The sequence below is a fragment of the Ictidomys tridecemlineatus genome, chromosome X (assembly GCF_052094955.1).
Source record: "Ictidomys tridecemlineatus isolate mIctTri1 chromosome X, mIctTri1.hap1, whole genome shotgun sequence".
Taxonomy (NCBI): Eukaryota; Metazoa; Chordata; class Mammalia; order Rodentia; family Sciuridae; genus Ictidomys; species Ictidomys tridecemlineatus.
The window spans coordinates 52,808,261-52,831,194 of NC_135493.1; the positions used below are offsets into that span (position 1 = coordinate 52,808,261).

The 22,934-nt window shown below is 40.7% G+C and overlaps 1 pseudogene; it reads left to right on the top strand.

Moving 5' to 3' along the window:
* Positions 1-22,815, top strand: part of LOC101967016 (uncharacterized) — a 95,297-nt pseudogene extending 72,482 nt beyond the window's left edge.
* The last annotated feature ends 119 nt before the right edge of the window (positions 22,816-22,934 follow it).

The following is a 22,934-nucleotide window of genomic DNA, read 5'->3' on the forward strand; positions in this document are numbered from 1 at the left end:
TTAGGCTAAGTGAAATAAGGCAGTCACAAAAATACAAATATTTTACGATTCCACTTACATCAACTACTTCAAAAGTCAAATTTAGAGAGACAGAAAATAGAAGAGCAGTTTCCAGGGATTAGAGGGAGGAGGGGAATGCAGAATTATTGTTAATGGCTACAGCATTTCAATTTGGGGAAATGAAAATGTTCTGGAGGTGGATGGTGTGTTAATTGCACAACAAAGTAGATGTACTTAATGCGCAGAGCTATACATTTAACTGATAAATTTAAGTGTGTGCATACACACACACATATTCACAACAAAATAGGTTAATTCTCAAGAGTCACGGGCAGAAATACCTTCTGGATTAATAGCAAATTCAATCTAAATTACTGCTCAAGATATATTAGTTATAACTGCAAACTGGCTTGCACAAAATAACACAAATGCATGCTGTAGTGTAAAGTTATGTTCACATGGATTAAAGTTTGTTTCATGATCACTTTTAGAAAAGACACTTCCATCCATTTAAAAGCATTCTCAGTTCTCAATTTCAGCTTTTCTTTCTGAAAAAGAATATATTTTTCCCTGGAGTATTTCGGCTTTTCATTACTCTTTCTAGATAATGTCATAGATCATCTTGCTCTGGGAATTAGACAATTTGGCACCTTATTTTTAACATATGTATATTTAAAATTAGCCCCCAAGAAGATTGTTAAGATTTAAAAATATGTATTTATACATAAGTATATACATATAAAATATATATTACTTATAATATGCATTTATGTCTACATATTATATATAAATTTATACATTAAAATATGTATATATGTATATTAAGTACATATATTAATATAAATATGTATATATAAAAATATGTATGTATGTATATACATATAAATATGTAAAATACATATTAAATGTATATGTTTATATATAATATGTATATATATATACATATTTTACGTATTATATATATACCTTTTATATATTTGTTCAGGTCACATAAAATGTTTATATATATATTTATACATATAAATATGTATATATAAATGCATATTATATATAATGTATCTTTTATACATATTCATTTTTTAATCTTTTTCCCTCTATCTGAAGACCTAACTTGTAATAACTGACTGACCCAGGTAAATAACTTTCTTGATTCCTCTTCTCCCATCAATACAGATTTTTCTTCTGTCACATTATAGGAAATAAAAGTCATTCAAGGCTTCTAAGTAAATTAATGTTTGGTAATAGCTTTAAATATTGCCCATATTCGATGTGGCTTACATTTAATATGAGCTTTCAATGTTTTATCTTGAGTAGATTGTTATGGTTTAGAAGTGAGGTGTCCCCCAAAAGCTCATGCGAGAGACAATACAAGAAAGTTTAAAAGTTAAATGCTTGGTTTATTAGAGCTTCAACCCAATCAGTGCATGACTCCTCTAAGTGGTGACTGTAGGCAGGTAGGGTGTGGCTAGAGGGAGTTGGGTCACTGGGCTCATACCCTTGGGGTTTATATTTTGTCCTTGGGGAGAGGAGAGATCTCTCTCTCTCTCTCTGCTTCCTAATGCCATGTTCTGAGCCACTTTCTTTCATCACACCTTTCCACCATGATGCCCTGCCTCATCTTGGGCCCAGAACAATGGAGCAGACCATCTATCGATTGAGACTTCTGAAACCTGAGCACAAACAAAATTTTTCTCCTCTAAAAATATTCTTGTCAGGTCTTTTGTTCATAGTATCTTAAAAGCTGACTAAAACACAGGTGATGTGAACAATTTCAAGATATTTCTGTGGCAATGTCAATAAAGAAAATTCTGACAAGGGAAGATATACTTTTTGTTGTGCTTCTCAAATTGTATATAGGTTACTGTATGCTCCATCTAGTTGTGAGTCTGAACTTACATAAAATACTGTTCATTTTTTTCCTCAAAAACTGTATGGAAAGACATGTGTTAAAAATTAATCTATGTGTGATCTATTAATATATTTTTTGAACACCTTCTGACATAGTTAATAGTTAATTCTGAGTATTATTTTAAATGATTGCCCAAGTGCAACCAATATATATGTATATATATATATATATATATATATATATATATGTGTGTGTGTGTGTGTGTGTGTGTGTGTGTGTGTGTGTACACACACACACACACACACACACACACACACTTCCCTTTCCATTTTGGTCAGGCAAATAAGAATAGCATGCTAATCAATGGCCCATGGGTAAGAAAAGACTCAGCAAATGTGGCATTTCAGGTGGGAAAAGATACTTTTTTGAAAAAGTGAGTGAAGGGTAATGGTATTTCTAGGTAGCATCATAGGAGACTCATTTCCCAATTTGAGAAGGGGCTGAAAAAGAGATTGTCCCTGACCTGCAGGCATGACACAGAGTACAGATACAGGTACTGGTGCATTAGCATCATGTTGTGCTCATAATTTGTTTGTTTGTTTGTTTTTAATTTACTTTCTGCTGTGCAGTTTTCTCTAATGCTTCTCCTGTGGCCATGCTGTTTTTAACATTGGTATGTTTTATTTAAAAAAGAACAAAGCAGCAATTGAACTCCAGAGAACAAAACACCTCCAACTTATCTTAGGAAAAAAAAATGGGGGGGGGTGTTGCTTTAGGGACAGCACAAGTAGAAGCTGCATTTCTGGCAAAACTCTAAAGGAATATGAGACAGGAAGGGACAATTATTTCATGGGTACAATATCATGATTTACCTCCTCAGAAAGAGGCAAATTCTATTCATGGGACATCAGTAAATGAACAGTAGAGAATCATTTTTATATTGCTACAAAGAGAAGATTTTGCTAATTTCCTTCTTTTCATATTCTTTTCTTTCTTCTCCTTTGTTATTTCTCAATATCTATTAGTCCCTGTTGGTTTTAATTTCAAGTTACTTTCTACTCCATTTGCTAGATCTCTTCCTTTCAAGGTTTGTTTTGCTTAACACAATTTGCTTAATTCAATAAGTAGATTCAGTTGAAAAGTATCATTTAAAAATGAAATTGATATTGTGGGATATGGACAACCATGCCAATGAGAAAACAGGTAGTACATGTAAGAGGTAAGACTCAGAAAATGCTATGTATTCTGCACTACAGACATAATGAGGACACTGCTATATTTCTCTGCTAATTATAAATTTGAAACAGTTGTGACTTTAAAAATAATTCCTCTTGGGGCTATGGTTGTGGCTCAGTGGTAGAGCACTTGCCTAGCATGTGTGAGGCACTGGGTTTGATTCTCAGCACCACATAAAAATTAAAAAATAAATTAAATAAAGGTCCATTGACAACTACAAAATATTTTCTAAAAATTCTTTCTGTGTCAGGGCTTCTATAGGGCCAAGGAGATTTAGTATTTACCTGCAGAAAGATTCAGAATTATGCTGTACCTTTTAATACTAAAAGTTTATTTGTTAGTTCTCAAACTAAGTTCTGTTTTCTTTTTTTCAGTGCTAGGGATTGAACCCAGGGCCCTGTGCATGCTATGCAAGGACTCTACCACTGAGCCACATCCCCAGCTCTCAAATTAAGATTTTAGAGCCTGGTCACTGGGTATAGTGGCACATGCATGTGATTTTCAGGGACTCTGGAGGCTGAGGAAGGAGGATTGCAAGTTCTAGGCCAGCCTCAGCAATTTTGGAGATCTTGTCTCAAAATAAAACATAAGTAAGAGGGCTGGGGGTAAAAATCAGGGATAAAGCACCATTCTTAATTCCTTTCTTAGTACTAAAAAATAAGAAGCCTGGCCATTTACTTATAGATTAGAGCCCAGCAGCCTTGAGCCAGAAATGGGTCATTTATACTATTTATACCCCGGTTTTGTATGGAACATATGCTACTTTGGGAGCCATGTTTCTCAGTGATAATTCCAAGTTACATCAATGAATATTATAGGTTTCGAATTCACTCTGCTGATTTAACTCTTCTCATTACTTCCTGTCATGTTTTCTTCCCTTTAGACCCAAATTTTAACCTATATAATGATTGCTTTATTATGAGTGAGTTTTTGCCATAATTTCATACCTCCTGTTCCTCCCTGTACTTATGAGGTAGAATGGGGGCATAATAAGAATGTGCTATATGATTTTCTGTACAGAAAATACAGAATAGGAAATTTCCAAGTCAAGTAGCTAAAGTAAATTTGAGCAATCCATGCAAAAGTCATTGCATGAAAAATAAACACAATGAAGCCATATTATGAACTTCTCTTTGTTGTTTATGCTAAAACTTTATCTGAAACATTTCTGCAAATGTCACAAACTTACAGGAGAAGCTTATTTTAATAAGATCCATTTGGTGCTTTAATAACCAACTCTTGGACAGGATCGAGTATAGAGCTTTTTCATATGAATGTTGCCAAATAAGAAAATGTTCAAATATTTTATGATATGCTATACTTCATTTTTTTATTTTTCATCTTTTAGTATCTCTGCAATCAGGATGACACTTGAAATTTATGGCATGTCAGAGTTTAACAGAGTTTTTTTTCTTTCACAGTGCAAAAATATAGTGCATTTTATAATTGATGGCATCCTAGATTTGATAAAACATGGTATTACCTTGCTGGTGTTACTGAATCAATTTATATATGCTTTATTTTCAATATTTGATTTTTCAAGCTTTTAGGAATGTGAAGTTTCTGCTCTAATAACTTCCTGAAACTTAAAGTTCTAATTCTATTTTAGTATTTTTCCTTGTGAATAGCCATAGTTAATCTGACCCTACTTTAGTGTAATCTCTTAAACTCCAGGTACACTAAAATACTGTAAGGATTGGCATACCGCATTTAAACTCTAAGAGGGACTTATTGACTAGACTAGACAGAAGCATCAGTAATGATATTTGATTCAAATTTATTAACTGGAGAATTCCTCTATTGTTTATTACTGCAAACTTCTTTAGTACCACAGCAATAATGGTACATTAATTTACCAGTGTCAAACAAATCCAAATTAAGTTCCTAAAAGCACTTTAACTTTGGCCCTAATTTTTAGTTTGGTGGAGACATGCAATAAAATGACAATGATAAAATGCTTTATAGTGGGCTGGAGTTGTGTGAGGCACTGGGTTCGATCCTCAGCACTACATAAAAATAAAGATATTTGTTGAGAGCCACAGCCAAAGGGGCTCCAGCAAACTTCCAACTGATTGGCTCACCATGGCCCCAGCAAACTTCCAACTGCCAGCTGATTGCCTCCTCTGTGGTGATCATTGGGATGTTTTCCCGCCCTTTCAGACCACCAAGCTGCTCATTGGGGGACTTTTTTTGGATCCGCTCATGTGACCCAGCCAATGGGCCTCAAGAGCAGGAGGAGTGGGGGGGTTAAGAGGCTTGTGGGAAGCCGGTGGTGGCAGTTGGGTCTGAGGGAATTCCTGAAGAGCTCGTGTGGTGCGGAGTGTGTGTTCTAAAAATAAAGTTCGTTTCTGCTTGACAAGTGGCTAGTGAATTGTGCCCAGCCAGACTGTGGCAGATATTGTGTCCATATATAACTAAAAAAAATGCTTTATAGTGCACTTTGGTTGCCATAAAAAATGTTTAAAAATATGGTTTTACAATTTGGATCTTGAATGCTCCCTATGGGCCCATGGATCATAGGTCTTCTCCCCAGAAGGAAATATTGGAAAGTGGTAGAACATGCAAGATGTGGGACCTAGGGGGAGGTCTGGGTGTTCAACCTTGAAGAAGATTATGGTACTCCAGTGTCTTCCTCTCTCTCTTTTACTTTCTGCCATGAAGTGAATGAATTTGCTCTGCTACTACTCTTGTAATAATGTGCTGTCACAAGTCCAAAGCAACAGGGCCAACCAATCATGAAATAGAATCTCTAAAAGCATGAGCCAGTCATCTCAGGTAATTTTTATAGTGATAAAAAGCTGACTAACACATTGTCTTGGTTGGGTTTTTTGCTGCTGTGACTAAAAGACCTGACAAGAACAATTAGTGGAGAAGATCTTTATTTTGAGGCTCATGGTTTCATAGGTCTCAGTTCTCAGATGGTCAATTTCATTGCACTGAGCCGAAGATGAGGCAGATCATCATGGCAAAAGGGCATAGTGGAGAAAAGTAGTTCAGGATATGATGATCAGAAAGGAGAGAGAGAGAGAGAGAGAGAGAGAGAGAGAGAGAGAGAGAGAGAGGCCAGGCAAAGTTCAGCTCACCAAATAGAAACCCCAAAGGAATACCCCCAATGACCCACCTCCTCCGGCCACCCTACCTGCATATAGTTAACACCTAGTTAATTCTTATCAGAGGATTAATTCACTCATTGGGTTATAGCTCTAATCAACCAATCATTTCACCTGTAAACTGTCTTGCATTGTTTCACACATGAGCTTTTGGGGGACACCACATATGTAAACCTTAACCTTCCACCCCTGACTCTGAAAAGCTTATGCTTATCTCACAATGCAAAATAAACTTACTCCATTTTCAAGAGGTCACAGTCTTAACAATTTAGCATTGCCCAAAAGTTCAAGTCCAAAGTCTCCTTTAAGACTCAAACCAAACTCTCAGCATGAGCCCCTGAAAAAATTTAAAAGTTACACATAGCCAATATTTAAAGGTACAGAGTAAATATTTCCATAACACAATTGAGAAATTGAAACATAGAAAGAAGGAATGGTGAGAGAGAAAAGGATAGGAGTGGAGCTGGGATTGTGATAGACCCAACCTGATCTTTTCTTAAAATTTGGAGCCATCTCACAAAGCCATGAAAAGATAATTTTGGCTTTACTATAAATTACTGCAAATTCAGAACCTGCTTGGAATGCCTGCCCGTGCCTTGAACTCACCCATGCCTGGCTCTCTGACCAGAGAGCAGCCCTCTCTGAAACTTTAGTGACACCTCATAAATATTGGCCTTCCCTGGCCAGACAACGACCCTCTCTGAGGCTCTAACGGTCCTCATAAATTCTGATGTTGGGGCCAGCAAAAAAATGTAAACTACTATTAGTGTGATGCTTGTCAGAGTTCTGTTATCTGTAACCCCCCTTTGTGTAACTTTCTGGGCTATAAAGCTGGGCTGCAGGAAAGCTGGGGTGCTGTCTTGTTCCCGCCGTTTTGGGAGGGAGAGGGAGCCCGACCGGTCAAAATAATAAGCTTGCTTTAATTTGATTTTAATTGGAGTCAGTGGTCTTTTCTTGCGTCCTGGTCTAACAATTGTGGCTCAGTGGTAAAGCTCTTGCCTAGCACATGTGAGGCACTGGGTTCCATTCTTGGTGTTGGGAAAAATGTAAACAGCAGCCATACCCCAGAGAAAACCCCCAACATGGCGCCTAAAGACCTCTTCTTCCTACCTTCCTCTTTTCTGCAGTGGCGCAAAAAGTTCCCGCCCGTGTGAACTCTCCCACCAGCGCCAATTTCAAATCTCGCTGGCGGGGAACCTTAGCCCCAATAAGAACTAATTCCTGGGCTCCGGAGCTGATATCTGGAAGATCTTGCCAATAAACGGGTGGCCTGCCATTTATCTAAGCCTTACCATCTCCCCTTAGTTCTATATAAGCACACAGCCTTTTGCAATAAAATTGGAATTCTCCCGGCGAAGTGTCTTTGCGTGGGGAATTCTTTCACTTGGCACCACATAAAGATATAAACAAAGTTATAAAAAGGAAAGAAAAGAAGTGGAGAGTAGGAAGCGACTGCATAACCTGTAATCCAGTACACCTGAGCCTGAGACAATTGAAATATCAAAAACCAATCAATACAGGCTGGGACTGTAGCTCAGTGGTAGAGAGCCTGCCTTGCAGGTGTGAGGCCCTGGGTTCGATCCTCAGCACCACATAAAAATAAATAAATAAATATATTGTATCCATCTACAACTAAAAATTAATTAAAACAAACAATAAATCAATAGGAGTCTATCAACTTTTCCTCATGCTCCTTTAAAAGAAGGAATGCTATAATACTTCAAGGGCACTCTTGCCCCTTCCAGGTGCACTGTGCCATGAGTTCTGAATTTTTCTCTCACTTTCCTTTTTAATAAAATCCCTGCCCACTTGCTTACCTCAGCTGCATTTGCGATGTTCATTCTTAAACTTCATGAAACACGAACCCGATTCCAAATCCTATAAGTAATAATGAGCTAAAGAAAGACCCAAATCCAGCTATGCAAACAAGTCCTGTAGCCCTGTGTCCTGCATCTGGAGCACATGGCATCATGATGTTCTCCAATGGGCCTGTGTAGCTTTACCCCTATGGATTTGCTGGTTGGAGATCACATGGCCTCTCTGTTGGTTTATCTGTGCTCCATTCTTTCAGCTTTCCTTGGCAGACATTCCATGGTACTGGCATTTCTTTATCTCAGAGGTCTCTACTACAGCTTTGGCTTCCTCCTCACATCTCCAGACATGGCCCTCTGAGGGAGTTCCCACAGGGACTCTGACCTGCTGCACTTTGCCTGACCTCTCAGATCTTCCTTTGAAATCTTGGTGGAAACTTCCATGAACCCCTAACTCCAGCTTCTTGAATTCCTGCAGAACCAGCACAACATGGTTGATGCCAAGGTCTGCTGCCATCTCAAGCAGGGGTCAAGGCTCCAGAGACCCTGGTTGCAGTAGCCTCTGAGTGCCTCAGCAGCTGTGCATGGTGAAACAACTTCCTAGCCCCCCCTGTGCCAAGAAGGGTGCTTCTTGGTCTTTTCTCAGCAGAATTTTTACTTTTCCACCCTTGAGCCTGAAATGGATATGGTCTTTCCAGTTCCTGAGATGCTCACAAGCCATCTTTCTTAATGTCTCTGGGCAAAGTCTTTAGCATTTGTTTAGTGGCAGTAATGTACTTAACAACCACACATTCCTTAGCTTCAGTTTTACTCATAGCCTTAGGGCTGAACTTTCAAGTTTTAAAAATCTTTCAGCTTTGCTTTCAGCTCCTGATTATCATCATAATCGGAACAAAGAGCTGCCAGCAATCTCCATGACACTGCCTGAATAGTATGCTGCCTAGAAATTTCTTCCACCAGATTAAGAAGTCCATCATCTTTAAATTCAGACTCATGGAAAATCTTAGGACACAGGCAAAATGCAGATGACTTCTTAGCCATAATGTGATATGAACGGCCTTTAGTTCAATTTCCAATGAGTCCTCCTTTTCCTCCAAAGACTCATGAGCCATGCCTTTACAGTCTGCAGTTTTATCTGTATTCTGGTCTTTGGAAATTCCACCAAAATTGTCCATTAAGCTCTGCTTACAAAAATCTGAAGCTTTTCCAGCTTTCATCTCTAAACTTTTCAAAATTCCTCCCACAACCTCCAAAAGCTTCTGAACACATGGCCAAGTTAGTTACAACAATGACCCTATTTCTTGGTACTCATTTCTGCTCTAGTCAGCTTTTTCATCATAGTGACCAAAAGACCTGACAAGAACAATTTTAAGAAGGAAAGCTTTTTTGATGTTAATGATCTCAGAGGTGGCCAGCTCCATTGTTCTGGGCCAAAGGCAAGGCAGAAGATCATGATAAAAGAGTATGGTGGAAAGCAGAAAGACATCATAGAAGGAAGCAGAGAGCACTCTGCTCAACAAGGACAAAAAAAGCTGCAAAGTCACACCCTCAATGACCCATCTCCTCCAGTCACACCTTACCTATTTATAGTCACTACTCAATCCCTATTAGGGAATTAACACACTGATTAAGTTAAGGCTCTTATCAACCAATCATTTTACTTCTAAACATTCTTGCATTTTTTCACACTTGAGCTTTTGGGGGACACCTAATATTAAATAATAATACACATACATATTATTTACACTAAAAAACAAGCAAAACTTAAATGATTTTTTAGTTAATATTTTCGTTGAAACCATATATGAGTTTAGAATGTACTATACCTAATGAAAGGAAAGTGACCACAACACTCAGAACAACCAAAAGATCTTTATTGCAGCAGTGCAACAAAGAGAAAAGAAAGAAGGAAAGAGAGAGAGAGAGAGAGAGAGAGAGAGAGAGAGAGAGAGAGAGAGGAAGTGCATGCAGGAGAGAGACAGAGAAAGCAAGAGAGATAGCAAGAGAGAGGGAGCAAGAGAGAGAGAGAGAGCAAGAGACAGAGAGCAAGAGAGAGAGAGAGAGCAAGAGAGAGGGGGGCCTGGCAGGAGGGAGTTTTTATAGCCCAAATCTAATGGCGCCTCTGGGTCTGCAAGCTTCCTTGTTGGCCCAAAGGGGGGTTAAGTGTTCAGCCTTGAGCAGGGTTGAATGTTCAGACTTGGGGCAAACAGGTGATAATGGACCAGATAGAGGGGGGTTTGAGTGTGTGGGCTATCTTGCAGCCAACATCTGTTCAGCCTTCCCTGCAGACAACACAGTTCAGCCTGTTCTGCACCCAACACCTAACACTACATTATAGTTTGTAATATGAAACAAGTTCTAATGATTAATTCTTTATGACTATACTCAAACATCAGAATATTTAAGTTGCTGATGTTTTTGTGAGCATAGGTATTACAATCAATACAGTCCAAGTAAATAAAATGTGGAACTTATGACAGCAAAATCAGCTAAGAACTTAACTAAATTCATCAATTAACATAATAGGGTCTTTCTGTCTCTAATAAAAGTAAAAGTCACCCCTAATCTTCTTCATGTCAGATTAGGCACCAACTTCCTTAATAAGACTTCTATAGAGCAAGAATTAAAACCAAGAATCAGTCAATGGAATGGATTCAAACTAAAAAGTTTCCTCTCAGCAAAAGAAACAATTTGTGAGTTGAATAGAAAGCCTACATCTTGGGAGCAAATTTTAACCCTTATGTATCAGATAGAGCACTGATCTCTAGGGGTGTATTAAGAACTCAAAAAGCTATACACCAAAAAAACAAATAACCCAATCAATAAATGGTCCAAGTACCTGAATAGACACTTATCAGAAAAGGATATATAGTCAATCAATAAATATATAAAAAATGTTTATCATCTCTAGCATTTAGAGAAATCCAAATCAAAACTACTCTAAGATATCATCTCACTCTAGTCAGAATGGCAGCTATTATGAATACAAACAACAGTAAGTGTTGGTGAGGATGTGGGGAAAAAGGTACACTCATACATTGCTGGTGGGACTGCAAATTGGTGTAGCCAATATAGAAAGCAGTATGGAGAATCCTTGGAAAACTGGGAATGAAACCACCTTTTCACCCAGCTATCCCACTCCTCAGCCTATACCCAAAGAACTTTATAGGGACACAGCCACATCAATGTTTATAGCAGCACAATTCACAGTAGCTAAACTATGGAAGAAACCTAGATATCCTTCAGTAGATGAATGGATAAAAAAATGTGGCATATATACACAATGGAATATTACTCAGCAATAAAAGAGAATAAAATCATGGCATTTTTAGGTAAATGAATGGAGTTGGAAAAGATAATTTTAAGTGAAGTTAGCCAATCCCAAACACCAAATGCCAAATGTTTTCTCTGATATAAGGAGGTTGATTCATAATGGGGTAGGGAGAGGGAGCATGGGAGGAATAGACCAACTATTCCAACTCCCAGAGAGTGGGAGGGGAAGGGAGGGGGCATGGGGTTACAAATTATGGTGAAATGTGATTGACATCATTATCTAAAGTACATGTATGAAGACACAAATTGGTGTGAATATACTTTGTATACAACCAGAGATTTGAAAAATTGTTTTCTATATGTGTAATAAGAATTGTAATGCATTCCACTGTCATATATAAAAAATAATAAAAAAATTAAAAACCATAATAGGTTCTTTTCTGTGGGCTTGAATTCTCTATATTTGCATTCATCCTTCATTATGTGAATTTATCATTTGGTGATTCAGAAATGTGTTGTATAGCAAGTTCCTAAAAGTCTTGTACCAGTTATTTGTTGTTTGCATTTTTTTCCAGGAATTGAATCTAGGGGATTGAACTATATCTCTAACTCTTTTTAAAAATTTAATATAAGATCTTGCTAAGCTGACCATGCTGGCCTTGGGCCTTGAACTTGGAATCCTCCAACCTTAGCTTCCCAAGTATACACCACCACACCAGTCTTGTACCAGTTTTTAAATATCCTTATGTTCCTTCAGCACTTACCAAAATGCTTTGAATACAATAGAGTCTCAGTAATGATTTGTGAAATTAACTATAGAAGTATAAACACAGAATGCCTAGCTCCATAGTACAAACATTTGAATGAGGAGTTATATGTTCTTTTTCCCCACTGTGTAATTCAATAATTGCAGACTCATGCATAGCAATTCCTCAACTTAGTAACATTTTAAGTATTATGCTAATACATTTGCAATAGTAGCTATCATTATAGACAAGAAACTTACCTCTCCAAGTCTCAGTAACCTCACCTATGAAATCAGGACATGAGACTGTGGAGTCAATATGTATGCAGAGATGTTTTATGAACTGAAAAGTACTATACAAATTTAAGCTTACATTTTTTGACAAGTTAGGGTTATCATGTTGCATGACATTGTGAAATAACATCTGTGTCTATAATATGAGTGGGAACATAATTTTAGATGCCTTTCTGCTGAAAAGTTTCAAGTCTCTTAACTCTTCCTCCTCTTTCTGCCTCATATCTTGGCAAGATTGTGTATGCCCTCCATTTTGGTACTAGGAAGTTTAAACCACAGAACTTCAATCAATGGGCAAGAACCCTAATCCTGGATTCAACCCCAAGCCAGTTAAAAAAATATACAGGACAGTATCCTTTGCCTGATCTCTCAAACTATTTTCAGACCAGCTTGGGAGCCACCCATATTTTCCTAAAAAGTTTTATTATTTAGTAATAAACCCATGCATATCTTATTGTTGCTGTCTGTGTGCATTGCCATCAGTCCTGACATTAGAACCACATTTGGGGTGTTTAGGAAATCTATCACATTTCTCCAGAGTGATCACAATGATGTGCATCTATCAATGTAAGTGGATTTCCTTTTAGTTGTACAGTATAAGGTATCACTTCTGTTTGTAGTGGATCTGGATATTTCCATTAATTTGCAATAACAGAAACACAACTGTTTTTGAATAATGCAACTATTTCTAGAAAGTGGTTATATATTTTCAACATATCTTTCCCCTCCCCACCACTTTTTAACAAATGAGGAAAGGAAATGACAAATAATAGGTAATTTTTGCAAAGTTCCACATTTGTAGAAGAGCAAGATCTAGAAGCCAAGTCTTCCAGTCCCTAGTGCAGTGCTATTAGAATTTCTCTACCTTGCTTTTATGACCTATCTGCCAGAGAGATCTGGTCTTCAGATCATCCAGCATGTGGTCTTCTCTTCACATATATAAAAAGTTGTTCTGGACATACCACATTTTCAAAGCTTCTCATATAGCTGTATCTGCTGATCCAACTCTGCCCTGGAACTATAGATGATATCCTGCATACTTCCTCAAAGGATCACTTGGTAATTAGGAATCTCTGATTATAGTGTCTCAAATTAATCTTTAATTATTACATATTCATATGTACTATTTATTCATTCAAAGCATTGAGTCATAGAGTCATCAAAAGTTATGGGTACATAGTAGTTGATCAATTAATAATTATTGGTTCACTAATGTATCTGCATTGTTAAGTAATCACCACATCTTATAGAAAGAAAATACTTTGGGTAATATACTCTGTGTTTTTCTACAAACCCAGTTTTCTATAAAAGATAAGCAAGATATGAAGGAGAAGTTAGTGCTATGAGGTGTACTTTAGGTCCCTTAAATGGTTTTCATTCCATGTGGCATTTCAAACTGTCTTTTCTTTAATCAAGGCAAATGGCCTAGTTTTTATTCTTGTAGATGTTTTCCTGATGGGATGTTTGTCATTGAACAATGTATTGTGTTTAGCTTATTTAAGCAATGAGTGTAGTTTTAAGAGAGATAAAAGAGGGGAAACAACAAAGGGAAACATTTAAAAAGAGTGCCCATATCCCCTAAATAACTCTCAAAATCTCCCTTTGGTGAGAATTATGCAATCAACCAACATATTTTAAAATTTTATCCAGTTCATATGGCATAATGTCATTTTCCCTTATATTACATTTGAAAAACCAGCCTCTATCTCAGAGCAAAGCCTGTCCAAGGAAGGGACATGGTCTTTTTCCTTGGAAAGACCCACAGAGCACTCCTAGGCACATTCCCACCCTGCTAAGTTGTTTATCTACAAATAACAGGAGAGATCTGCTGCGCCAGGTGTCCCTGACTCTGTCAAGCTAGGTGGGGATCCATAGCAGCCCCCTAGCAGCCACCAATCAGCATGAGACAGGGAACTACCTGGGATGCCAGATAACCCTCCCAGTAGTTTATGGTGGTTGATAACATGTTGGGAAACCATGTAGTTCAGCACGTACACCCCTCATGGCTTAAACCAATCAGTTCAAATGAATACCCCTTTTGTACTGACCAATCACCCCTACCCAACTTGTTTCCGCCAGTGAATGTGCTAATCATGTTTTAGAGTTGTTATTTGATTTTCCCGCGGTGTGTGATGATTTGCTAAGAGATGCTATGATGTATGTGAAGTCCCTGCCTTCTCCAAAGACTGTATAAAACTGCTGCAAACCCTGGGCTCAGGGCCTCTCAGCATCACCAGTTGTTGTGTGTGCGTGCGGAGGACCAAGCTAGCTTGCAATAAACACCTCTTTGCTGCTTACATCGATCTTGGGTCTCTGGTAGTCTTTGGGGGTCCCGAATCCGAGCATAACACATTATGTTTATGAAAAATTCTAGTTAAATTTCTGACTTCCAATTCCTATGAACTTAATGAAATGAAATTTTAGCATTCTTAGGAGGCGAAATTAAAGTCAGATAACATGGAGAAACAGGCTGATCACTATTATTGAGTGATGAGCAGTCATCATCATGATGAGTAGAGAAAACAGAGCTGACATTTCCCATCTCTGCTAGATATATACCATTATCATTGTCTTAGTCATTTGGGCTGCTCTAACAAAATACCATAAACTGGGTGGCTTTTATACAAAATTTATTCTTAATATTGGTAAAGATGGCACCCGGAGTGCTTCTCTTCCCGGAGCTCAGGAATATTGGTAAAGATGGCCCCCAGAGCGCTTCTCTTCCAGGAACTGAGATCCATGGTGCACTGAATGGCGCACTGAATGGTGCATGAACCATCACTTCCAATCCCTGTGAATGGCGCAAACTCTCAGCCAATGGAGAAGTAACAGCCTACTCGCCTTGCTCCTCCTCATCCTGTGTTAAGCCCATAAATATCAACACCCTGTTTGTGTTCCCTCTCTTACTCTCTTATTCTCCTCCTCTGTTCTTTCTCTCCCTCTTACTCCCCTCTCCTCTCTCTCTTCCCCCTTTCCTCTCTCTCTTCCCCCTCTCTCTTCTCTTCTCTTCTCTTCTCTTCTCTTCTCTTCTCTTCTCTTCTCTTCTCTTCTCTTCTCTTCTCTTCTCTCTCTCTCTCTCTCTCTCTCTCTCTCTCTCTCTCTCTCCTCTCTCTCTCTCCTCCCTTCTCTTCTGCGACTGACTGCTAGGGTCCTGCTAATAAAATATCGGACAGGTAAAGGTTGTTTTGGCTTGTTGAGTTTATGGAGCTTTTCCATCATCCTTTACATTGGTGCCAAAAATGTCAGATCAGGCGAGGCAGCGACCAAAGGATGCAGATTTAAAAGGGCCACTGAACAGGCTTTAATTGAGATACCACTCCCAGGCAGAACTCGATCAGACTGGACTTTTATGGAGCTTACAGCAGGAAGGGAAGGGCTTGGGACAGGAAAAGGTGTTTCTAGAGTCCCTTGCCCCCTTGGAGTTGGTCAGGGGAGTTGGATGAACTCCAAGATTGGCCAGGAGGTCCTGCTGATTGACAGGCATTAGTCAGGAGATCTGGCTGATTGACAGGCATTTCTGCCAGCATCTGGTTGATGTTTTTTTCCTGTGCAGGCTGCTTTGTTCTAAGTCACCACCAAGTCGCCACCACTGACCTAACACAGTTCTGGAAGCTAGGAAGTCAAAAGATCAAGACTTCAACAAATTTGGTGACTGGAGTGCCCTTTCTTAAGAAATGGCTCCTTCTATGTGTCCTCATATGGTGAAAAAAAGCAGGGGGACTCTTTTATAAGAGCTATAATCCCATTCATGAGGTTGGGGTTATCATCCAAAAGCCTCCTAAAGATACCACCTCTTAATACTGTCACACTGGATATTAGGTTGAAACATAAATTTATCCAGCCATGTCACCTTGTGTTTTATAGTGAAAGCATTTTCATAACTACTCACTGTAAGTTATTCAAACACATTTTGTAGCAATTACACTGCAGACTTCTAGGGATCGATATATTTAAATATAACATACCAGGCATCAGTTCAAAGGTCTGCTCAATCATTGATCCAATGTGTTTCAGCATTAAAATACATAATTATACATAATTTACAACTGCTTAGTATAGCAATAATTGCAGAAATAAGTAGAGGAAGAGACAGAACAAGCCAATAGAAAATTAAAAACTAAGTTTCATGCGCACACAGAAAAACTCTCTCCCTGAAAAATGTCAGTGTAATATTGAAAAGTTTACCAGATGAAAGCAGGCCATCTGCTTTTTCATTCCCACTAAGGTAATTGATAATCAGTAATCAGCTTGAAATTCTTTTCTAAAGGAGACCTTTTGTTGGTAAAAGAATAATGGTATACGAGCAGGAAATCTTCCTCTGTATAGACCCGAGTGATTGACCGTCAGTGTCTATTTTTGTTGGGATATGTCAGTTCCATAAAGCTAATCAACCTATTATCTAGATCTGTTTGATGTTGCCAATAAAATGTGAGGTAAAATTATATCATGTGTAGTTTTAGGTGTCAAAGATTTTTAAAAATAAATTTGATATGAAATTATAACACCTGACCTTATAGGTAAAAAAGTAATTACAATTATGTTTACCAGAATTTTGAAAAATCGATCTCTAGATTCTACTTTTTCATCATTGTGGCCTTCTGAAAATAAGAACTCACTTAATTACAATATACCAATAACTTGAGAATGGAAAGATAGTTACAATAACCTATATTATTTTTTCAAGTACCAGCACAAGAATGAAACTTCACTTGACCCTGCAATGCATTACTGAAAGAGTAAAAGAAACTGAAGTTAAAATGTAAAGGACCAGGTATTGTTAAGTTTCTAAGCTACACTCAAAGCCTGAAATTCCTGTAGCTGTTAAGACAATTCCTGGGACTGCCCATTAGATATGTGTAGGAACCCCCCCTGACCACTTAGTTGCTTAACAACTTGGACCCAGTGCAGCTCAGCACGTAGGCACCTCAGGGCCTAAACCAATCAGTTTGAATGTATACCCTGCTTTAGGACTGACCTATCACCTCCCCCCCGCCCAACCTCTTCCCTCCAATGAATGTACTAATCATGTTTGAGAGTTGTTGTTCGATTTTTCTGCGCCTCATGATGATTTGCTCTGATATATGCAAAGCCCCCACCCTCCCCAAAAAGTGTACTTAAGCACTGCTTAACCCCTGCTCGGGGCTCTGGGCCTCTCTCCCTTCTTGAGTGAGCATTGAGCCCCAGCATGCTGGATCTTCAATAAACCCCTTTTGCTGTTGCATGAGATGGTCTCTTGGTGGTCTCTTCCTCCGTCGTTTGCCGATCCCTTACATTTGGGGGCTCTCCCAGGATCCCCGCAGCGCCGGACAAGGAAACCCCATCACTCTTTCCTAGTAATCCCAGACTCCTCTAGGGGTAAGTAAGGTGCCTTCTTCCTTTTTCTTGCGATCACTCGGAATTTTGGTTTAAAGGTTGGCAGAGTGGCTGCTGGCGGAGAGCGTGAGCTACCCCGGTGGTGGTGGACATACGTGTCCTGAAGCCACAGACCACGTCCCCAAGGGATGCCTTGGAGGACTCGGGAAACTGGGGGACGGAAGCGCCCTCAACTCAGGTGTATTCAGTGACTCTGCTGCCAACCCATCAGGTTCTGCCAGCTACTCAGTTCTGTTCATTGTCTCGTGTTGAGTTTATTGTCTGTCTTTAGGGTCTAGCCCATCAGGTTTTGCTAGTTACTCAGTTCTAATCTTTGTCTCGCACTCGTGTTAAATGTTTACTGTTTGTCTTTATCATCTGTCTCACATTTGTGTCATTACTGTCACTGTTTGTGTATCTCCCATTATGGGACAAAGCCATTCCATGCCTCTGTCTCTGACCCTCGATCATTGGACTGATGTCTGCTCAAGGGCCCAGAATCTTTCTTTTTCAGTGAAATGCTGGACCTAGCAGACTCTCTGTGCTTCAGAATGGCCCACCCTCAGAGTTGAATGGCCCCCAGAAGGATCCTTTCACCTCCCTCTAATCCGCGAAGTCAGAGATATTGTCTTTCAGCCGGGGCCACATGGCCATCCAGATCAACAGCCATATATCTTAACCTTGCAGGACCTCTGTGAATCTCCTCCCACATGGGTGAAGCCTTTCCTTGTCCCTGTCCTCACTCCAACCCCTTCCCCCACGATCCTATCACTCAAACCTTCTGTTCCTCCCCCTCGTCCCTCCATTCTCCTTCTGGGGACTCTCTTCACAACAGAGGAATGAGAGAGAATCCTCTTGGAAGCCAGAAAGAATATTCTTGGACCAGATGGGCGACCAACTCAACTTCCCAACATCATCGAAGCTGGCTTCCCCTTAAACTGACCCAACTGGGACCCAAATACCTTTGAAAGTAGAGAGCATCTGTCCACTTATCACCTGGTTCTTATAGTGGATCTCTGAGCGGCCGCCAGGTGGCCAACTAATTTGGCCAAGGTAAGAGAGATTATCCAGGGGCCTAATGAATCTCCCTCAATGTTTCTGGAGAGAATTATGGAAGCATATAGGAGATATACTCCCTTTGATCCTCAGGCAGAGGACCAAAAGGCATCTGTTGCAATGGCGTTTATCGGGCAGGCTGCCCTAGATATTAAGAGAAACTTACAACATTTAGATGGATTACAAGATATGACCTTAAGAGATTTAGTCAGAGAAACTGAGGAAGAGAGGGAACAGAGGAGGGAGAAGGAGAGGGAACAAAAGGAGGATGAAAGGAGCAAAAGGAAGACTAAAGCATTGGCTAAGGTCCTGGTCACAGCCGCAGATAGGCCAGAAGTTAAAAAGCAGGGAGACAGGAAGGGATACCTGGGCCCACACCAAAGGCTGCCCCTGGCCTCAGATCAATGTGCCTACTGTAAATAAAAAGGACACTGGGCCAAATAGTGCCCCCAAAAGAAGCAGCCACGCCAGCCTGCCATGCTGACTCTAGAAGATGACTAGGAAAGTTGGGGCTTGGATCCCCTCCCCGAGCTCAGGGTAACATTTGAAGTGGAGGGGACCCCAGTGAACTTTGAAGTGGATACAAGAGCAGTATACTCAGCCCTTAAAACCCCACTGGGCCCCCTATCAAATAAAAGGTTCTTAGTTCAAGGGGCTAATGGCAGTAGATATTGGGCTTGGACAACAAAGAGGACTATGGACCTAGGAAAGGGAAGAGTCCATCACTCTTTCCTAGTAATCCCAGAATGTCCGGTCCCATTAATGGGCAGGGATCTGCTCACCAAACTCCAGGCTAAAATAACCTTTAACCCTGATGGTCCCCAAGTGGAGTTCCTAAATCCTTCAGTAAATACTCCCATAGTCACGGCTTTGACTATGTCAGTAGAAGATGAACATCAACTCTTCACGCCCCCTGGGATTGATCCAACAGGCAAACTACCCCAGAAATGGATAAAAGATTATCCTGATGCCTGGGCAGAAACTGCTGGGTTAGGTCTAGCCATAAAACAACCTCCAATAGTAGTAGAATTAAAACCCTCTGCCTCTCCAATCAGTGTTAAACAATATCCTCTAAACAAAGAAGCAAGGGATGGAATAAGGCCCCATATCCAGAAATACCTGGCTCTTGGGGTCCTAAGGCCCTGTCAATCAGCCTGGAATACCCACCTCCTACCAGTAAGAAAGCCAGGAACTGGGGACTACCATCCTGTTCAAGACCTAAGAGAGATCAACAACAGAGTGCAGGAAATTCACCCCATGATACCAAATCCATATAATTTGTTTAGCACTCTGAATCTGGAGCGGAGATGGTACACTGTGCTGGACTTAAAAGATGCTTACTTCTGCTTTCCCCTACATAAGGACAGTCAATTGTTGTTTGCTTTCGAGTGGATAGACCCAGAAACAGGAACATCTGGCCAACTAACCTGGACTAGACTCCCACGGGGGTTCAAAAACCCTCCCACTCTCTTTGATGAAGCCCTCCACAGGGACCTCAACAACTTCAGAACTGCGCACCCCGAAGTCACCTTACTCCAATATGTGGATGATCTGCTGCTGGCAGCCGACACCAAGGAGAACTGTGAGTCTGGGACCCAAGCACTATTATCCGAGCTTGCTCAGCTTGGATATAGGGCTTCTGCCAAAAAGGCCCAAATTTGCCAGCAAGAAGTAATCTTCCTGAGTTATTCCCTTAGGGGTGGCAAACGATGGCTCACTGAGCCCAGAAAATGAATCGTTGTGCAGATACTGCCCCCATCTAATAAGAGACAACTCAGAGAGTTTCTTGGGACTGCCGGCTTTTGCAGGTTATGGATTCCTGGGTTTGCGTCTCTGGCTGCCCCTTTATACCTGCTGATAAAGGGGGATGCCCAGTTCCAAAGGACCCCTGAGCACCAACAAACTTTTGATAATATCAAAAAGGCGCTGCTATCTGCTCTGGCCTTAGCACTCCCAGATGTAGAAAAACCCTTCACTCTCTACATTGAGGAAAAGAAAGGAATAGCACGGGGGGTGGGGGGGGTGCTCACTCACACTTTGGGACCTTGGAAAAGGCCAGTAGCATACCCATCAAAAAGACTGGACCCAGTGGCTAGCGGGTGGCCCCATTGCCTAAGGGCCATAGCAGCGGCAGCCCTTCTAATAAAAGATGCTGATAATTAACGTTGGGACAGAAGTTAACCATTATAGCCCCCCATGCCCTGGAGAGCATCATCTGTCAGCCTCCAGACAGGTGGCTATCAAACTCCAGAATAACCCACTACCAGAGCCTCTTGCTTGACAAAGACAGAATAATGCTGGGAACCCCTGCTCCACTCAACCCAGCTACATTGCTGCCAGAAGAATCATCAGTTCTCGTCGCTCATGATTGTCAACACATACTGGCAGAGGAGACCAGTGTACGATGAGACTTACAGGATCAGCCACTGCCTCGCCCTGAGGTCGTATGGTTTATGGACAGGAGCAGCTTTCTCCAAGACAGTAAGCGGCAGGCTGGAGCAGCAGTAGTTAGCAAAACTAATGTCATCTGGTCCTCTGGTCTCCCAGAAGGGACATCAGCTCAAAAAGCAGAACTAATTGCCCTTACGAAAGCACTGGAACTAGCAACAGGCAAAAGGGCCACCATATACACTGATAGCCGCTATGCATTTGCCACTCCTCATGTGCACAGGGCTATTTACCAGCAAAGGGGGCTATTAAGAACAAAGATGAGATCCTCCACCTTCTCTCGGTAGTAAGAGGCCCTAAAGAACTAGCTATAGTGCACTGTCCAGGGCACCAGAAGGGGAACGACCCCGTGACAGTTGGAAACAGACGGGCAGATGAGGAAGCTAAGTTGGCAGCCCTAAACGGAGTGACCCTGTTAACTGTTTCCACGCTGGGGGAACAACAACCAGGAGACTTGGCTGCACAGGAACATTCAGGCAACTTATCTTCTGGGGACACAGATACAGAACTCTGGGACCCTTCAGAGCCAAGTTTACAATTTCAAAAAGCCCAACTTTATGTCAAAGAGGTACACCAGCTCACCCATTTAGGCTCAAAGAAATTACAGGCACTCTTAAAGGACCAAAGAAAGGACTTATTGTTGACTGTCTCACAGAGGAAAGAAATAGCTGAGCAGGTAACTAGAGCTTGTCAAGTCTGCCAATTAGTTAATGCTTATCCATCCAAGCTTCCTGCAGGAAAGCACTCACGAGGAACCAGACCCGGACAATTCTGGGAAGTGGACTTACTGAAATTAAGCCAGCAAGGTATGGACTTAAGTATCTCCTAGCCTTTGTAGATAACTTTTTCAGGATGGGTCGAAGCCTTCCCCACAAAGAAACAGCCCAGACCGTGGTCAAAAAGATCTTAGAGGACATTTTCCCAAGGTTCGGCCAGCCTAAGGTAATAGGGTCCGATAATGGACCAGCGTTCATGGCCCAGGGATTGGCCAGGACCTTGGGGACTGATTGGAAGTTACATTGTGCTTATAGACCCCAGAGCTCAAGACAGGTAGAAAGGATGAATAGAACCATCAAAGAGACCTTAACGAAATTAAACTTGGAGACCAACATAAAAGATTGGACTATGCTCCTACCTTATGCACTGTTTTGTGCAAGAAATACCCCCTCCACCTCTTTATGTAACATCACCCCTTATGAGATTCTCTATGGTTCCCCTCCTCCAGTAAGGGACCTAACCCCAACTCTGAGACTTAATGATTCCTTTCACACCCCATTGTTTAACAGACTTAAAGCCCTTGAACAAACCCAGCGGTACCTGTGGAAACAGTTGGCCACTGCCTATCATCCCAGAGACAAGGGAACCCCACATCGATATCAAGTGGGAGACTTTGTCTACGTGAGACGGCATCAGGTGTCATCCCTGGAACCCCGCTGGAAAGGACCATACCAGGTGCTGCTTACAACACCTACTGCAGTGAAAGTGGATGGGATTGCTCCCTGGATCCATGCCTCCCATCTCAAGCCTGCGCCCTGTCCAGACTCTGGCTGGAAACTGGAACAGACTGGTAACCCTCTCAAGTTGCATGTCCATCATGTGGATAGGGCTATGGATTCTTCCCCTAACCACCAGCAGTCCTAATCCTTATCAGCCTGTTCAGCAACAGTGGCAAGTTATAAATCCCACTGGACATGTAGTATGGTCTATTTCACATACAGCCCCCTTATGGACTTGGTGGCCATCTCTCCACCCGGACATTT